Genomic DNA, 7,771 nt, shown 5'->3' on the forward strand with positions numbered 1-7,771 from the left:
GCATCCTAGGAGGAAGGCACAGCAAATGAGAGTTCCTCAGAACTTTGTACTTCCCTTCACTCACATGTGAATTTGGACAGTAATAATGACTATCACATAGGAGGGCTTTAGAGCTTGAATCAGATCAACCATATAAAGCATCTCTCCTACTATCTGGTTGATAGCACTAAACAAATATTTGTTAGTAATGTTATTAAGAATAAAAGTAGAACAAGTTGTTCTTTTTGGAAGGGAGACTTTAGTTCCAAGTATTTTACTCTATATACTGATGCAAATTTACTTTACTTACATGCTGTCAAATGAATTCAAACAAATTATTATTGGGCACGTACTATGGGTTAGGCAGTGTGCTGGATGGTGTGGAAGGCTAAAGAAATATTTAGGAACTAAGATCTCTTTTTTATATTCTACATTTTATTTCTGTTATTTATTACTACTTTGTCTCTCAATCTATTTTAGAAGCTGCTTCCCCAAGTGTGGGCCTGCACCCACACACACAGTGCATACACTCTCACTCACATATCTCTCCTTGTATTTTCCCTCTGTTTGGCTGCTTGGAGATTTGGTATACATGGCTTTTCTTGGGTGATGACCTTATAAATCATTTGACTCACAGTTGGTATTTCTGAGCATTTGAAATGCTCACGGCAAGAAGGCCTTCACATTTCTGAAAGAAAGGCTGTCTCAAATACTGAACTTTATTGGAAAAGGAGCCAAATGCTAACGGAAAATATAAAGGTTATCCAAGAAAAGTTTTGCATTTGTATATTAAGAATAGTTTTTGTACCTAATAGCTACATGTGGCTACATTTCTTTTCTTGGAGTAGGTGTCTACTTCCAAGGAAATGATGACTGAAATGTTAGAAATGCAAAATTAATTAACACCTTGTACAGTTCATTTGGCTCCTGTGGATTCAGTAATGGCTTTATTTGTATATAACTGTGTCTGTTGCTTATTTTTGACAAGTTGGGACAAAATATCTGCTCTACACAATTTTGGGTTTCTGATGCTGCTGAGAATAACTGCAAGGATAAGAGGTAGTGAAAAGAGAATGAGAGACTGTAAAACATTATTGTGAGGGATTATGCTTTTGTTTGCCCTGATTATGTGTCAATCCTGGGTTTTTATTAAAAGTGAGAGGATATTTTAAGGTAATGGCTTTTTTTATAAAAACAAAGTTAAAGAACAGGATTTATTCTAATTACAGTTTTTCAAAACGTAAAGATGGCACCCTAAGGATGTTTTTATAACTTGATTGCTAAAGACAGTGTCCTTCAATAATGTAAGAGTGATCTAAATAGACATCTGAAAAAAGGGCCTTGAAAGCTTACCTTCACTGTGTTATCTATTATTCACTTGTTCTTTTGTGTTCATTTCACTTGCCACTTTCTCTTGAGACAAAGCAGTGCCTAAACTATCCCAAACAGGAAGAACTATTCTTTAAACCTAAGTTTCCCCTGATAAAACACCGTTTGTTTTGTGTACAGAATAAAACAAAAGAACATTTTTAGTATGTAGTTGTAGAGCAGATTGCAAAACAAATTTCATCAAGTTTATAGCTTGGTGACTATACATTAAGAGTTATTTCTCCGATATGAGAATTACCTCTTTTTGTATGTGTGTATATATGTGTGCATGCATATAAATGTGTGCGTGTGCACATAAATATAAATATATATGTTAATGTAGTATATTTATGTATGTTTAAATCTTGAAAAGGCTTATTGATTATTTGTAGGGTTTCTAAATTCTTTTTTTAAGTGGCATTACTATTAGATTTCCCATTATAAGTTGGAAATATTTGAGAAACTGGTTGGTCCACAAAGTAGTGGAATATAATATTGTGAAATTTGAGGTGAATTATTGTGGGTAATTGACCTTGGGAATGCAATGTATGTTAAATCTGGTGATAGATCCTGAGAACATTGTTAAAACACAAGGGAACAACTAGTGTTTATTTATTAATTCAACATTTATTTGGCACCTATCAAGTGCCAAATACTGTGCTAGGTTCCAGAGTAGCAAACTGCAGTTGCCCTGGTTTTCAGCTGTCTGTCACATATCCCCGCCTTCCCTTGATGTCAGCATCCTTTCTCTTTGCATCAGCTCCCCCCCCCTCACCTTTTGGTCCTGGTGGGGAATGGTCATAAGGCGATTTCCTCTGAGCCCACCGTGACAGGCATTTGACAGGTTGAGCTAATCATGGTACTTGGCATAGTGACAAATTCATAGATGAGCCTGTGACTCAGGGGGATTAATCTGTGGATGCTTGGGAAGAAAGGTTTGCTTTCCTTTAGAGTTGCTAGCCTGAGATCACATAACCCAGGGTGTACCAGTTAGTGAACTGCAGTTTCTCAAGAGTTTCTCTGTTAGGACTGGATTTCTATCTCTTGTAGTCAAAAGTCCCAATTAATAAAATTGTGGATGAAACCATATATAAAATATGGTTCTAGCCCTTTAAGTAATTCCATCTGATTTGACAGATTTATAAAACAACAGTTCCAATGTAATACGAAAAGCACTGTTTGTAGTATGTACACAGTGTAAAGGAACCAGACAGGAGAAAGAAACATGCCTTAAGGGGGTATGTGAAGGTTTCAGAGAGTGATATTTGAGCTGGGTGTTAAATTTTGTGTGGATAGTCACCAAGGCAAATGAGAGAAGAGGGCTTACTAAAACCAAAGAGATGGATAGCATGTAAAAACATAGAAATCAGAAAATACATGATGTGTTCAGGAGTTATAAGAAGTTCATAAACTGTGAAGAGAAGTGGGTGAAAGATGCAGTTGAGGTCTGGCGGTGGAGTGGGTGGGTTTTGATAGAATTTGAAAGGTATGTACCCGTGGAAAAAAGATATGTCACCTGTCAAACTCACAGACATAACTTTAATATTGGCAATTTAAAAAAAAATCTCAATATAACGAAGACTTTAAAAATAGTTAACATTGGAGTTTTAAAAACCTCTCAGCATTCCCTTGCCTTCTCCTGTGTCAGTCAGGCTCAGACCTTTCATATGCCCACCAGAGTAATGAGTGAAAGGAAACTAGGAAGGGCAAAAAAGGACGAATTATAAATGATAGATAATTGGGGGAGTCTTAGTTCAGGCTGCTATAACAAAAATACCAGAGATTTGGTGGCTTATAAACAATAGAAATTTATTTCCCAGTGTTCTGAAGGCTGAGAAGTCCAAGACTAAAGCACCAACAGATTCAGTGTCTGGGGAGAGACTGCTTCTTGTTTCACAGACAGCTGTCTTTGGGCTGTTCTCACGTGATGGAAAATGAGAACTCTGGTCTCTTCAGCTCCTTTCAAGAGCACTAATCCCATTCATGACCCTCATGACCTAATCATCTCCTAAAGGCCATGCTTCTTAATACCATGACATTGGAAGTTAGGGTTTCAACATATGAATCTTGGGGGGGGCCCAAACATGTAGTCTATAACAGACTATCTTTAGAAAAGTGAAAGAATGGAAAGAAAAAGAGAGAGGGGAAAAAGCATCAGTGGAAGCTGAATTTTAAGAGTTTTTGAAGATTTTAAACATATGAGCCTAGAAGCTAGAGACCAGAGACTGTAGGCAGCTATATTATGTTAGATAATGAAAAAATATTGGGAAACTGTATTTAATGCCATTGCTGTGTGTTTTGAATGGAAGTTTCCCTTTGCTGCCTCTTCTGGAGATATTAATAAATATTTTTAAATGATTTTCTTTCATTGTTATTGTATATATGTTTCTTTTGAATGGGACACCTGATAAGGCTGTCCAGTTTTTATCAGCTTATATAAAAATAAGAGACTTCTCTACATATCTTCAGTTGAGAAAATGTTAAGTATACATTTTAAATCTTTAGCTTCACAGGGCTAATTATATAGAAGTATGTGTGCTTAATTTTATGTGCCAGCCTGGGTAGGTCACAGCACCTTGATGTACTACAAAGGTATTTTTAGATGAGATTAACATTTAAATCAGTAGACTTTGAATAAAGCAAATTACCATAATGTGTTGGGCCTCATGTAATAAATTAAAAGCTTTAAGAGGAGAAAAGAAATGATATTCCCAGAGGACTTGTGTATTTTCTTCAGTGCCTCCATTCTAAGCTCAGTCCTCTTGATCTTTTAACTCTGATGGTGAGAGCAATCAAGATGAAAATTCCAAGGAAAATCTCTGTAAAGTAACATGGGAATGGTTCTTTCCTAGTTGCTGGTCTAAGCACCTTCTGAAGACGGAACCTCTTCTGAGCAGAGAGTAGAGTCAGGCCCATCTAAACGAATTGGAGAAGATAGAATCAAAATAAGGTGAGTCCAAAAATGAGGATGAATCCCAGGGGAAGGAGCTACCTGAATTAAAATGACTTAAATGTCTTACCTCCAAAAAGAAAAGTTTCAACCCTTGACATTAGCACATTATTCTGAAAATGCCATTGTTTTAATCTTAATAACCATAAATGTTTTTCTCAGGTTCAGAGTTTATTGGTGGGTTCAGGAGTGTGGGAGAAGGAAGGTGTGCATTCCTTAGAGAATCCAAGATAAATTTTACATGCCTGGAAAACTCAATATGTATTATCTGCTTTCCTAAAAATTCCATGATTCTGTTAAAGTTTTAAAGTTTCTTTCTATCCACAACAATTTTTTTCTGCCTTGCCTTTTACTATAATGCTCCTTAACAACATTGACCATATAGAATGGTTGGAAAGAATGTAATTAATTTAGGCACAGGAATAAATATTAAGCATACTTCCTGAATTCACAGAAGAGTTTAAAATTTTTTTAGACAGGGCCCCTGGATGGCTCAGTCAGTTAAGCATCTGCCTTTGGCTTAGGTCATGATCCCAGGGTCCTAAGATCAAGTCCCACATCAGGCTCCTTGCTTGGCGGGGAGTCTGCTTCTCCCTCTACCCCTCCCCCCTGCTGTGTGTTTTCTCTCTCTCAGGCTCTCTCTCACACTCTCTCTCTCAAATAAATAAATAAAATCTTGAAAAAAATTTTTTAGACAGTGTTTCTAGTCTTCTAAGAAGCTCAGATCAATAAGCTAACATTACCAAGTGTCTGAGATAGTTGTTAGGCATATCCAAGGCTATTTAATAGATATATTTAAAACACAAATATAAAGCGTTATATAAACTCTGTGTAATTTGTGGTAATCCAGCTGGATCCAGTATTAAAGAGTAGAAACAGACTGGCAAAGAGAGCTAGCTTTCCAGAAGTTTACATTATTCACCTTATATCTAGTACTGCACTTAATGCAATCTTATACTCAAATTAGCATTCAAATGTTTTTGGAATGAAATTTTAAAACAAAAAAACAAAAGGTTCACATTTCAAGACGATTCTGGTGGTTTTTATACTGATATGGAGAATTATCTTCTGGATAAGCACTGTGTACACACTCAGGATTTTACATCATGCTTTTTAATAAAATTAAAAGACACATTTTCTGTACTCCTTAATGATATCAGCAATCGATGCCTGTTTGCTGTGTCTTCACTTTTGTAGCATCCACTCTGTGCCCAGCTGGGAATGAGTGGCTTTATTTAGGAATGTTCCTGAAGCAATGCCAAAACTTTATGACCTCTTTGAGAGAGAGGAACAGCAAATCTCCCTGGTATTATTATTAGGGAGGAATACTGGTGAAAAAAATGCAACAGACTTTCTTTTCAAAGAAAAAATAGACTTATAATTGGAAAAATGTTTGGGGTTGTTCTTGGGGCCCCTAGGTGGCTCAGTCGTTAAGCGTCTGCCTTCAGCTCAGGTCATGATCCCCGGGTCCTGGGATTGAGTCCCGCATCGGGCTCCCTGCTCTGCAGGAAGCCTGCTTCTCCCTCTCCCACTACCCCTGCTTGTGTTCCCTCTCTCACTGTGTCTCTCTCTGTCAAATAAATAAATAAAATCTTTAAAAAAAATAAAAATAAAATAAAACATTTTGTTCTTCCCTTTGCAATCAATTCTCTAATAGACACACCATAAATACTACAAATAATTTGTAATATATGACAGTAATATAATTTAAATATATAATACAATTAAGGTAGATATAACAATCATTGCCAAGTTTTGAATGCAGACTGTGTATAGGGAAAAGTATTAGGCCCGTTATAAGTGTCATTTTATTTATTGCCCTGAACAGTTATATAAAGTAAATTTTATTATCCACGTTTAAAAGGTAAGGAAACTGAAACATAGTGAGGTTAAGTAATCTAGCTAGAGCAATAGAACTAGTAAGTGTATGGGGCTGGAAATTTGAGCCAGTTCTGTGATTCCAGAGGCTGTGCTTTTAGTTAGTAGCTATTTATCATCACCATCATCTTTGATGACTTGCAAAATAAGTAAATAAGTGAAAATAAATAAAGCAAAACATGAAACCTGTATGCAACATGATGGAAACATTTTTGCTTATCAAGTAAAAAGCAAGAGAATAAATTTTTCTGAAAGTAAAAGTTTACTGAATATGCCAGTATATAAAAACCCCCAAAAGCAAGTTCTGTAAACCTAGTTTTTGACTTTGGGTGCATTACTGGTTACTTTTCTTCTATTAGCAGCAAACCTTACTTTTAGAAATCTGGAAACAATGGATACTAGTGCTAAGATTATAATGTTTGATAACTATTTTCTATTTTTGTTTAATTCTATTATCATCTGAACCAAAAAAAGAGTATTTTTCAGAAATATAAGAGTCTACTTTTATTAATTCATGCTTGTCTTCTAAATTGGATCAGATATTATATGTTGCTACTATATTTGAAATTCATGCTGAAATTCATTTTAATTGGAATTATATGCAGTTGGCAAGCTAGGTACAACACTGTAAAGGGGTATTATATATAGACTTCCCTCCATCAGAACATACTTTAAATTCCACAGCAAATAAAAACCATGCCCTGGCAGGAAGGTTACTGATGAGTAAATAATTCAGGCTTGCAGAGATTATAGTTCATTCATTCATTCATTCACTCATTCATTCACTCATCCATTCATTCTCATGCATTCATTTGTTTAATAAGTGTTTATTCAGCATCTACTTGGTACTAGACACTATCATACGTGCTTAGGATACACTAATGAACAGAATAAGCTAAAATCTCTACTTTGTGAAGTATACCTTCTGCTAATAAGATATGTCTTAAACATGACAAACTCCTGTTTACCAAACACCTAGACCATAGATCAGGCGTCAGCAAACTTTTTCTGTAAAGAACCAATGATAAATATTTTAGGCTTTGTGGGCCATGATGTTTCTGTTGCAAACACTCAGCTGTCATTATAATGTGAGAACAGCCATAGACAGTATGTAAACGAATGTGGCTGAGTTCCAATAAAGCTTTATTTACAAAACAGGTGGTGGACCTAGACTACTTTATATATGATCCTATCTAGGCCTCTGACTCTGACAACTCGAAAAAAAGAGACTCAAAGCTACATAATGTTAGAAGTTACTTTCAGAGTAACCCGGTAAACTCCTTCATTTTGTAGGTGAATTAAATGAGGTCCTGAGAGGCTGAGTGATTAGCTTAAGGTAACAAAGGAAACTGGTGGCAAAACCAAGACTCAACCTATAGCCCCTGACTCCTACTATACTTTCTGTTCACTATATTGCCTCTACTGTGCTGTGAGTAACAGGACTTGTACTGTAATATATATAAAAGAACATTTTTCTTTGGTTTCCTGAGGTTCAGATATGACTAGTATTAAAAGCTGACCCATCTACTACCACCTGTATAACCACCAACTCCACCACCACACCATCATACCTCCACCATCACCCCACTACCACCA

Source organism: Neomonachus schauinslandi, chromosome 1 (genome assembly GCF_002201575.2).
Source record: "Neomonachus schauinslandi chromosome 1, ASM220157v2, whole genome shotgun sequence".
NCBI classification, from domain to species: domain Eukaryota; kingdom Metazoa; phylum Chordata; class Mammalia; order Carnivora; family Phocidae; genus Neomonachus; species Neomonachus schauinslandi.